The sequence below is a fragment of the Hyla sarda genome, chromosome 2 (assembly GCF_029499605.1).
Source record: "Hyla sarda isolate aHylSar1 chromosome 2, aHylSar1.hap1, whole genome shotgun sequence".
Classification (NCBI taxonomy): Eukaryota; Metazoa; Chordata; class Amphibia; order Anura; family Hylidae; genus Hyla; species Hyla sarda.
In genome coordinates, this window is record NC_079190.1 from 123,795,455 (window position 1) to 123,808,132 (window position 12,678).

At 42.1% G+C, this 12,678-nt stretch overlaps 1 protein-coding gene across 3 annotated transcripts in view; it reads left to right on the forward strand.

Annotated features, from left to right (window-relative positions):
* The window catches only part of VWA8 (von Willebrand factor A domain containing 8), a 383,619-nt gene that overhangs the window by 162,589 nt on the left and 208,352 nt on the right, over positions 1–12,678 (forward strand). The window lies entirely within an intron of this gene.

The following is a 12,678-nucleotide window of genomic DNA, read 5'->3' on the forward strand; positions in this document are numbered from 1 at the left end:
CCCACTTGTTGCCTGAGAGCAAATTTTATATACATTCACCTAGCAGATTAATGCTTAACAAGTAGCTGTTTCTTAATCTAGAAGATTAACACTTTATATGTATAATTAATTCTTGATAGTTTGGGCTGAGAGGATATGATATTTTCTTTTACTTCACTGAAAATCGTCCTCTCAGAGAACAGATTGCACCATTGCACAGAGCAGGGAACAGACCTCTGTCAATCTATGTTTTTTCCCACTGGGAAACAGCTGAGGGGTGGGACTTTGTTAAAAGGGAAGGGCTGGGCTATCTTTGTGTTCTTCTTTAGAAAAGGGGAGACTTCAGCAGCAGAAATTGACCTCCTGGTCAAGTTAAAGAATTAGATGATCTACTAGGTGTGGAAATGACAATGAAAGGGGAAGTTATCAATTATCTAAAGTGCAGGCAGAAGAAAAACTAGCTTAGTCAGTGAAAAAAGCGGATAACACATCCTTCAGATATATAAATGAAAAAAGGAAATTAAAAACAAAGGAAGTAAGGTATGTAGAAGTGAATAAAGGACTAGTGGACTGCCTTAATGAATACTTCTGTTCAGTTTTTACAGAAGAAAAAGAAGGAAAAGCACCTCAATTAGTGAGGAAGACTAATGAATCGTGTGATGCATGTGTCTTTACAGAGGAAAATGTTCTACGTTTTCTGTCTAAAATGAAGACAAATGAGTCACAGGGGCCTGATGGTACACACCCAAAATTATTAAAGGGGTTATCCAGAAAAAAACGTATTTTTTTTTTTTATATATCAACTGGCTCCAGAAAGTTAAACAGATTTGTAAACGGATTTTAAACAGACCCTATTAAATATTCTTAACCATTTCAGTACTTATGAGCTGCTGAAGTTGAGTTGTTCTTTACTTTCTAAGTGCTCTCTGATGACACCTGTCTCAGGAACTGTCCAGAGTAGAAGCAAATCCCCAAAGCATACCTCTTCTACTTTGAGCAGTTCCCGAGACAAGCAGAGATGTCAGCAGAGAGCACTGTTTCCAGACAGAAAGACTGACTCAACTTCAGCAGCTGATAATTATTGGAAGGATTAAGGTTTTTTAATAGAAGTAATTTACAAATCTGCTTTCTGGAGCCAGTTGATTTATAAAAGAAAGTTATTTCCTGGAATACCTCTTTAAAAGAGCTTAGCTGTGAACTAGCAAAACTGTTAACCGATTTATTTAACCAATCAATGGTAACAGGAGCCGTCCCGGAAGATTGGAAATTAGCAAATGTCGTGCCCATTCACAAGAAATGTAGTAGGGAGGAATCAGGCAACTATAGGCCAGGCAAGTTTTACATCAATAGTGGGAAAATGAATGGAAACCCTACTAAAGGATAGGATTGTGGAACATCTAAAATCCCATGGATTGCAAGATGAAAAACTACATGGGTTTACTTCAGGGAGATCATATGAAACAAATCCTATATATTTTTTTGATTGGGTGACTTAAATAATAGATGGCGGAGGGGCAGTAGACATCACATACCTAGATTTTAGTAAGGCTTTTGACACTGTCCCACATAGAAGATTTATCAGTAAACTACAGTCTTTGAACTTTGACTCTCATATTGTTGAGTGGATTAGACAGTGGCTGAAAGACAGACAACAAAAGTTTGTAGTCAATGGTGTATATTCAGCTGCCATCCAGGTGGCCGGCGCTCGGGGAGGGGATTGGGCCTTGGCGTCTCTGGACGCCGCCAAGGCCTTTGACTCGGTGGAGTGGGGTTATCTGCTGGAAGACTGGGAAGAAATATTCTCCTCCCATATGCATGTGTCCCCAGCAGCTAATAACAAATTGATCCAATTGTACGTTATCCATTACAGTTATATAACCCCTCTTAGATTACATAGGATGGGTCGTTCTGACTCGGCTGCTTGCCATCGTTGTGGTGCTTCTGGCATCTCATATGGGCTTGTCCCTTCATTGTGTCCTTTTGGCGCGAGGTTCTCCAACTTCTTGCCACTCTTGTCCAACCCCCCCTGCCTCCTGATCGCCTGATCTACCTATTTGGCATTATAGATGAGGAGATGTGGACAAATCATGTACCTACACTTTTGCGGGAGACCTTGTTCTTGGCCAGAAAGGCAATTGCTCTTAAATGGATGGACCCCGGCCCGCCTTCTCTCTCATAATGGAAGGCCCTTGTGAATGCCACAATACCCTTTTCGCACTTAGTGTATAAGAATCGGAAATGCCCGGGTAAATTTATCTCAGTGTGGGGGGTGTGGTGCTCCTCTCCGTTGACTCAATGTTCCTACTCTGTCTTCTCCTCGAGCCCGACTGGCACCCGCCTAGTGTTCTGTCTGTGGTGTAGTTTTCGTTTATTTGTCCTCTCTCGTCTTGCTTCACTGTATGTCTGTCCTCACCCGTTCATGTTGATGCATGGGTCGGCCATTTTTTATTTTAATTTTTATACTACTCTTCTAATCTCCTTGGAACACGGTGGTACATGTCTACTTTATTACGTGACGCAGGGTTGTTATTACTATTTTTTATGTTTTATCTTCCTTTAGTTATGCAATTGTTGTCTGTTTGTCCTTGTTCTTTTGGTCACCTACGTTGGGTGATGTTGTTGAGGCCTCTGCTGTGCACAGCATGTACTGATGTTAGCTACCCTGTCGTTTCCATTATGTTCATTTGTTTTGGATTCAATGTGCCTTGCTATGATTTCTTGTATTTTGTGCACTATGCTCACTTTAATGGGCCTGTTGTTTGATGTAGTTTACTTTTCAATAAAATGTATTTAAAAAAAAAAAAAAAAAAAAAATGGTGTATATTCAGAGGTCTTGTTACCAGTGGGGTACCTCAAGGATCTGTACTGGGACCAATTTTGTTTAATATCTTCATTAGTGATATTGCAAAAAGATGGTAAGATATGTCTTTTTGTAGATGACACCAAGATATGTAACATGGTTGATGTTCCTGGAGGGATACGCCAAATGGAAAAGGTCAGAATGGTCAGAACTCTAGCAACTGAAATTTAATGTGGATAAGTGCAAGATAATGCACCTGGAATGTTGAAAACCCAAGAGAAGAATATAGAATATTTGACACAGTCCTGACCTCAGTATCTGAGTAAAGGGATTTAGGGGTCATTATTTCAGAAGACTTAAAGGGGTACTACAGTGGAATTTTTCCTTTCTTTTAAATCAACTGGTGCCAGAAAGTTAAACAGATTTGTAAGTTACTTCTATTAAAAAGTCTTAATCCTTCCAGTACATTTTAGCAGCTGTATGCTACAGAGTAAATTATTTTCTTTTTGAATTTCTTTTTTGTCTTGTCTACAGGGCTCTCTACTGTCCAGAGCAGGAAAAAAATCCTCATAGCAAACCTATACTACTCTGGACAGAGGTGTCAGCAGAGAGCAATGTGGACAAGACCAAAAATTTTTTTAACCCCTTAAGGACTCAGCCCATTTTGGCCTTAAGGACTCAGACAATTTAATTTTTACGTTTTCATTTTTTCCTCCTCGCCTTCTAAAAATCATAACTCTTTTATATTTTCATCCACAGACTATTATGAGGGCTTGTTTTTTGCGCGACCAGTTGTCCTTTGTAATGACATCACTCATTATATCATAAAATGTATGGCGCAACCAAAAAACACTATTTTTGTGGGGAAATTAAAACGAAAAACGCAATTTTGCTAATTTTGGAAGGTTTTGTTTTCACGCCGTACAATTTCTGGTAAAAATGACGTGTGTTCTTTATTCTGAGGGTCAATACGATTAAAATGATACCCATTATTATATACTTTTATATTATTGTTGCGCTTAAAAAAAATCACAAACTTTTTAACCAAATTAGTACGTTTATAATCCCTTTATTTTGATGACCTATAACTTTTTTATTTTTCCGTATAAGCGGCGGTATGGGGGCTCATTTTTTGCGCCATGATCTGTACTTTTTTTTGATACCACATTTGTATATAAAAAACTTTTAATACATTTTTTATAATTTTTTTTTAATAAAATGTATTAAAAAAGTAGGAATTTTGGACTTTTTAAATTTTTTTTCGTTCACGCCGTTCACCGTACGGGATCATTAACATTTTATTTTAATAGTTCAGACATTTACGCACGCGGCGATACCAAATATGTCTATAAAAAATGTTTTTTACGCTTTTTGGGGGTAAAATAGGAAAAAACGGACGTTTTACTTTTTTATTGGGGGAGGGGATTTTTCACTTTTTTTTTACTTTTACTTTTACATTTTTTTACATTTTTTTTTACACTTGAATAGTCCCCATAGGGGACTATTCATAGCAATACCATGATTGCTAATACTGATCTGTTCTATGTATAGGACATAGAACAGATCAGTATTATCGGTCATCTCCTGCTCTGGTCTGCTCGATCACAGACCAGAGCAGGAGACGCCGGGAGCCGCACGGAGGAAGGTGAGGGGACCTCCGTGCGGCGTTATGAATGATCGGATCCCCGCAGCAGCGCTGCGGGCGATCCGATCGTTCATTTTAATCGTGAACTGCCGCAGATGCCGGGATCTGTATTGATCCCGGCACCTGAGGGGTTAATGGCGGACGCCCGCGAGATCGCGGGCGTCGGCCATTGCCGGCGGGTCCCTGGCTGCGATCAGCAGCCGGGATCAGCCGCGCATGACACGGGCATCGCTCCGATGCCCGCGGTTATGCTTAGGACGTAAATGTACGTCCTGGTGCGTTAAGTACCACCTCACCAGGACGTACATTTACGTCCTGCGTCCTTAAGGGGTTAAGGACCAGGCCATTTTACACCTTAGGACCAGAGCGTTTTTTGAACATCTGACCACTGTCACTTTAAACATTAATAACTCTGGGATACTTTTACCTATCATTCTGATTCCGAGATTGTTTTTTCTTGACATATTCTACTTTATGATATTGGTAAAATTTTGTCGATACTTGCATAGTTTCCTAGTGAAAAATTCCAAAATTTGATGAAAAAATTGAAAATTTAGCATTTTTCTAACTTTGAAGCTCTCTGCTTGTAAGGAAAATGGATATTCCAAATAAAAAAATGTTTTATTCACATATACAATATGTCTACTTCATGATTGCATCATAAAATTGACGTGATTTAACTTTTGGAAGACACCAGAGGGCTTCAAAGTTCAGCAGCAATTTTCCAATTTTTCACAAAATTTTTAAACTCCCTATTTTTCAGGGACCAGTTCAGGTTTGAAGTGGATTTGAAGGGTCTTCATCTTCGAAATACCCCACAAATGACCCCATTATAAAAACTGCACCCCCCAACGTATTCAAAATGACATTCAGTCAGCGTTTTAACCCTTTAGGTGTTTCACAGGAATAGCAGCAAAGTGAAGGAGAAAATTCACAATCTTCATTTTTTACACTCACGTTTTGTAGACCCAATTTTTTTATTTTTACAAGGGGTAGAAGGAGAAAATGTATACTTATATTTGTAGCCCAATTTCTCTCGAGTAAGCACATATGTCTATGTAAATTGTTCGGCGGGCTCAGGAGCGAAGGAGCGACAAGGGGATTTTGGAGAGTACGTTTTTCTGAAATGGTTTTTGTGGGGCATGTTGCATTTTGGAAAATAAAAGAGATCGGATCCAGCTCGATGCATGTAAAATCAGGTTTAATCCATAGGACAAGGAAGGAACAAGTAACGCGTTTCAAGCGCTATAAGCGCTCTTAGTCATACAACAAATGCATGTTACAAGTCGGCTTAAATAGGCAGTGAGGTAATTATGGCCGGTCACAGGTCATGTGACCGGCAGGAATTAAACCCTTACAGGTAAACAGGGGCAGTATAAAGACATAAGAAGTATACTTCAAGTATCAAGAAGGTGGATAAATACAAATATAATAGTAACTACATAAAAGAATATTGTCTGAAAATAATAAATGACCGATGTGTGGAGAAATGAGAAAAAAAGAAAAATGAATAAACAGGCATGAGTTACTGAATTACATATTAAAAAGATATATGCCAATCATGTACATCGGCTGTAAAGAAGCCACATACGAGGTAACATCTAAAAAATGTATCACCAGATGGGTCCTATGTAAAAATTAACATAAGTATACGAGTGAATCAGTATATATTAATGGACATCTGGGGAACATGTGAAGATGTCAAGGAATGAATAAGCGATGACATAAATAAAGTTATATTTAATAATGAAGAATGACATCCTGCCGTTTATTCATACCAAGAGGAACTCGTGTAGACAATTTGAGAATCCAAAAGACTTCTCGATTAAGAAGCTTTTGTTTCAAGTCACCTCCTCTCTTGGATGGATTAACACGTTCAATTGCGGTGCATTGTAAAGAGGAAAAACTACCATGATGTACTTCAGCACAATGTCTGGACACTGCAGAGGTGTTTCTGGAGTTAAAATGGGGGATGTCAGATAAATGTTTTCTCAACCGAACTTTTAGTGGATTTGTGGTACAGCCGACGTACTGTAAACGGCAGGTCATGCACGACACCAGGTACACCACATATGTGGTATTACAATTAATGTATTGTTTGATTGTATAGGTAACGTTGGTGACAAACGAGGTGAAAGATCTGGTGACGTGCATCACCGAGCAACAGGTGCAACGGTTGTGCCCACATCTAAATGAACCAGGGTAGGATAGCCAAGTGGGTGGAACAGGCCTGGAGGTAGAGAAGAGACTCGGAGAGACTCTTTGGCCGATTGTGGGAGCTTTTTTGGGAACACATCTATATCCGGTTTCTTTAATACATGCATACTGGGGATCAGTCAAAATCATAGGCATGTATGTATGATCTTACAAATAGTAGAAAAATCAGTGCTGTAAGAAGTGGTGAAAGTCACCGGAGTTGGATTGTCGTGTTTCATTTTAGGTTTGCGGGAACTGTTAAGTAGTTCCTGTCTGTTTCGATTAAGGGCAATTTTGGTGGCTCTTTTAAGTGACCAATCAGGGTAACCACGTGCTTTTAAACGTGTCTGGATAGACTCCGCCTCAGTGATAAAATCCTTGTCCGTGGAGCAATTTCTGCGTGCCCGAATCATCTCACCCACCGGCAGGTTTTTTATGACGTGGGGTGGGTGACATGAGTGGGCACACAGAATGGAATTGACAGCTGTACTTTTACGAAATGTAGAAGACAGTATTTGGCCAGTGGCGCTGTCGCCCCTCAGATTGACATCAAGAAATGAAATGGTGTGAGTGTGTTCTGAAACAGTGAACTGTAGATTAAGAGTGTTAGTATTAAGATAGGAAGAGAAGTCTGGCACGGTCGCCACACCGGGACACCATATGAATATGAGGTCGTCTATGTAGCGACCGTACCAGATGAGATGATTAGCGAAAGGGTTAGAAGGAGAAAAAAGATAGATAGATTCCCACCAACACATGTAGATATTAGCAATAGAGGGTGAGAATTTGGCCCCCATAGAAGCGCCAGTGATTTGGAGAAAGAAACACCCATCAAACATAAAAAAGTTGTGTTCGAGAAGAAAGGAAACACATAAACCCAGAAATTCGCGAAAATCAGGAGAGTAAGTGGAGTAAGTAGAAAGAAACCATTGAAGTGCAGTAAGTGCAAGGTGATGTGGAATGACTGAGTACAGGGATGAATGCCAAGGTATATGATTCAAATTGAGTAGTAGATGCTTAGTGTCCTGTATGTATGCCCGAATCTGAGGGATGAGTGGTTGGAGGAGCGAGTCTATCCAGGCACAAAGGTTTTCGTTTAAAGAGCCAATGCCGGCAACAATAGGCCTGCAAGGTGGGGGGAAACAGAGCTTGTGGATCTTGGGAAGAGAATGAAAAATGGGGATTATTGGGTAATCAACAATGATAAAATCTGCTTCACAGGAAGTAAAGAAACCCTTCTCCTTCCCAAGATCCACAAGCTCCACTAACCGTTGTTTGAAGATGCTAGTAGGATCTGATCTAAGAACACGATATGTGTTGGGATCTGATAACATGTCTAAATTAATTTGACGTTAGAGTCCCTTATCTAATATGACAATGGCGCCCCCCTTGTCAGCCTGTCTCACAACAAGATTATCTGCCGTGGACAGGCGGTCAAGTGCAGCTTTTTCTAGACGGGTAAGATTAGGGACATGGTGACCCCTAGTGTGGGCCAAAGTTGTGAGATCACGCTCGACTGCCTCTTGAAACATGTCCAGAACAGGTGTTCTGGACATGACAGGATAGAAATTGGAGTTGCGTGCGGTAATCTTTGGAACTGTGTCCAAGGCAGTGGAGCTGTGATCACACAATTGGTCCAGAGTGGAAATGGACATCATATCCTGAAAAGAGAAATTGGTGGCTAGTCCATGTTCTGGGACAACAGGGTTAGGTGAAGGGGATGATACAAAATCATAACTAATCATATTGTCACAGTCAAGTACAGTAGAGTCATCTATTTTAGGCATATTGGAAAAATGGCGACGGATGGTGATACCCCTCACAAACCTATTAATATCGATCAAAGTTCTGAATAAATCAAATCTTGTAGTTGGAGAGAAAGACAGTCCCCGTGACAAAACCGAGATCTGAGAAGTAGTAACAATCTTGGCTGAGATGTTGTAGATAGGAATAGTGTTCATTTCTTTCTGTCCCGGTGGTTGCGCGGACTGCGTCTTTCTGGCTCTGTGTTTCCGACCCGCCTGTCGTTTTTTGAAGTAGAAGTCGCAGGGTGTGAACTGGATTTGAGATCCTGATTGGGCGTATTCTCATTAGTGACTAATTCACCGGGATCAGAGGCAGAATCAGAGGTATCTGGTTCTGTTGAGCTGAAATTAACCCTGGTGGTGCCACGTTTCTTGTTTTGTTTGTTGGAACGTCTCTTGGAAGAGTGTTTTTTTAGGATAGAACGAGGAGTAACTCATGCCTGTTTATTCATTTTTTTTTTTCTTATTTCTCCACACATCGGTCATTTATTATTTTCAGACATTATTCTTTTATGTAGTTACTATTATATTTGTATTTATCCATCTTCTTGATACTTGAAGTATACTTCTTATGTCTTTATACTGCCCCTGTTTACCTGTAAGGGGTTAATTCCTGCCGGTCACATGACCTGTGACCGGCCGTAATTCCCTCACTGCCTATTTAAGCCGACTTGTAACATGCATTTGTTGTATGACTAAGAGCGCTTATAGCGCTTGAAACGCGTTACTTGTTACTTCCTTGTCCTATGGATTAAACCTGATTTTACCTGCATCGAGCTGGATCCGATCTCTTTTATTTTCCTATTGGCTGGTGCCGTCCAGCGCCTGGATCCGCGCTCTACTGTCTGGGGTGGGGTGAGCTGGCTTTCACCTATGTTGCATTTTGGTACCAGAACAGCAGAAAATCCCCACATGGCATACCATTTTGGAAACTAGACCCCTTGGGGAACGTAACAAGGGGTAAAGTGAACCTTAATACCCCACAGGTGTTTCACGACTTTTGCATATGTAAAAAAATATATATTTTTTTTCACTAAAATGTGTGTTACCCCCCAAATTTCACATTTTTGCAAGGGTTAATAGCAGAAAAGACCCCCCAAAATTAGTAACCCCATCTCTTCTGAATATGGAGGTACCCCATAAGTGGACCTGAAGTGCACTACGGGCGAACTACAATGCTCAGAAGAGAAGGAGTCATATTTGGCTTTTGGAGAGCAAATTTTGCTCAGGGGGCATGTCGCATTTAGGAAGCCCCTATGGTGCCAGGACAGCAAAATAACCCCCCACATGGCATACCATTTTGGAAACTAGACCCCTTGAGGAACGTAACAAGGGGTACAGTGAGCATTTACCCCCCACTGGTGTCTGTCAGATCTTTGGAACAGTGGGCTGTACAAAATTTTTTATTTGCACAGCCCACTGTTCCAAAGATCTGTCAGACACCAGTGGGGTGTAAATTCTCACTGCACCCCTTATTACATTCCGTGAGGGGTGTAGTTTCCAAAATGGGGTCACATGTTTTTTTTTTTTTTGCATGTCAAAACCGCTGTAACAATCAGCCACTCCTGTGCAAATCACCTCAAATGTACATGGCGCACTCTCCCTTCTGGGCCTTGTTGTGCACCCCAAGAGCACTTTGCCACCACATATGGGGTATCTCCGTAGTCGGGAGAAGTTACATTACAAATTTTGGGGGGCTTTTTTCCCTTTTACCTCTTGTCAAAATGAAAAGTATAGGGCAACACCAGCGTGTTAGTGTAAAAAATGTATTTGTTTACACTAACATGCTGTTGTAGACCCCAACTTCACCTTTTCATAAGGGGTTAAAGGAGAAAAAGACCCCCAAAATTTGTAACACAATTTTTCCCGAGTACGGCGATACCCCATATGTGGCCCTAAACTGTTGCCTTGAAATACGACAGGGCTCCAAAGTGAGAGCGCCATGTGCATTTGAGGCCTGAATTTGGGATTTGCATAAGGGTGGACATAGGGGTATTCTACGCCAGCGATTCCCAAACAGGGTGCCTCCAGCTGTTGCAAAACTCCCAGCATGCTTATACAGTCAACGGCTGTCCGACAATACTGCGAGTTGTTGTTTTGCAACACCTGAAGGCTCCATTTTGGAAACAGTGGCGTACCAGACGTTTTTCATTTTTATTGGGTAGGGGAGGGGTATGTGTATATGTAGTATTTTTTACTTTTTATTTTATTTTGTGTTAGTGTAGTGTAGTGTTGTTAGGGTACAGTCACACGGGCGGGGGATTACAGCGAGTTTCCCACTGCGAGTTTGGGCTGCCGCGCAAAATTTGCTGCATCGCAAACTTGCAGCCTGATACTCACTGTAAGCCCCCTGCCCATGTGAATGTACCCTGTACATTCACGGGGGGGGGACCTCCAGCTGTTGCAAAACTACAACTCCCAGCATGCACAGTCTATCAGTGCATGCTGGTAGTTATAGTTTTGCAACAGCTGGAGGCACGCGGGTTGGGAAACACTGAGTTAGGAAACAGACAATGTTTCCCAACCAGTGTGCCTCCAGTTGTTGCAAAACTACAACTCCCAGCCTTCTCAGGCATGCTGGAAGTAGTAGTTCGGCAACATCTTTAGAGCCAGATGTTGCCGAACTACAACTCCCAGCATGCTTGGAGTTGTAGTTTTGCAACATCTGGAGGACTACAGTTTGCAGACCACTAACTCCCAGTATCCCAAAACTGTCGAGGCATGCTGTGAGTTGTAGTTCTGCAACATCTGAAGGGCCAGATGTTACAGAAGTACAACTCCCAGCATGCCTGGACAGTAAGGGCATGCTGAGGATGTGTAGTTTTGCAACATCTGGAAGGGCACAGTGGTCTCCAAACTATGGACCTCCAGATGTTGCAAAACTGCAACTCCCAGCATGCCCAGACGCCAAGGGCTGTCTGGGCATGCTGGGAGTTGTAGTATACAGGGTCCCATTACAGCAATGCATGTCGCTTTACGGCAACGTGCATTGCTGTAAAGGGCCCGACCATGGCTGAAGAGGAACTCGCCTGTCGCCGCCGCCGTCGTCTTCATCGCCGGGATCCGGGTCTTCAGGGACAAGGTAAGTACCGGGGCCGGTCCCCAGCACTCCTCCGTCCCCCGCCGTGTCCTCCGGTCTTTCTCCCGTCCTCTCCGGACTTCCAGGGACCAGGCAGGGCGGGAGGAAGACACCCCCCCCCCCTGCGATTGGTCGGTTAGCTAATCGACGGATCGCAGGGGATAGGAAGAGGTGGCAGGCTTGCCACCTCGCTCCTATACTCCAGCATGGTCCTGGCTGTCTGTGACAACCGGAACCATGCAAAATTAACGGGCGGTCGGGTCCCAGAGACCCGATCAGCCCGGTATCGCCGCAGATCGCAAGAGCGATTTCCCTTGCGATTTGCGGCGATCGCCGACATGGGGGGCCTACATGGCCCCCCTTGGCGTTTGCCCTGGATGCCTGCTGAAGCATTTCAGCAGGCATCCGCTTCCGATCTCTGCCCGACGAGCGGCAGAGACCGGAAATACAACAGGACATTCTCTAACGTCCTTGGGCATTAAAGCCCAGGTAGCGGGGACGTTAGAGAACGTCCTATGTCCTAAAGAGGTTAAAAAGCTAAGAATTTCCTGTGGAGCATACAGCTGCTAATAAGTACTGGAAGGATTAAGATTTTTACTAGAAGTAATTTACAAATCTGTTTAAATTTCTGACACCAGTTCGCTTAAAAAAATGTTTTCCTCCGAAGTACCCCTTTAATATCTTTATCCGTTTGTATGCTGAAACATACACCCATACACTGGGGAAAAAAAGTATTTAGTCAGCCACCAATTGTGCAAATTCTCCCACTTAAAATGATGAGAGAGACCTGTCATTTTCATCATAGGTATACCTCAACTTTGAGAGATAAAATGAGAAAAAAAATCCATAAAATCACTCTGATTTTTAAAGAATTTATTTGATAATTACGGTAGAAAATAAGTATTTGGTCAAAAACAAAAGTTCATCTCAATACTTTGTTATATACCCTATGTTGGGAATGAAGTGAAGGAGGTCAAACATTTTCTGTAAATCTTCACAAGGTTTTCACACACTGTTGCTGGTTTTTTGGCTCATTCCTCCATGCAGATCTCCTCTAGAGCAGTGATGTTTTGGGGCTTTCTCTGGGCAACACAGAGTTTCAACTCCCTCCAAAGGTTTTCTATAGGGTTGAGATCTGAAGACTGACTAGGCCACTCCAGGACCTTGAAATACT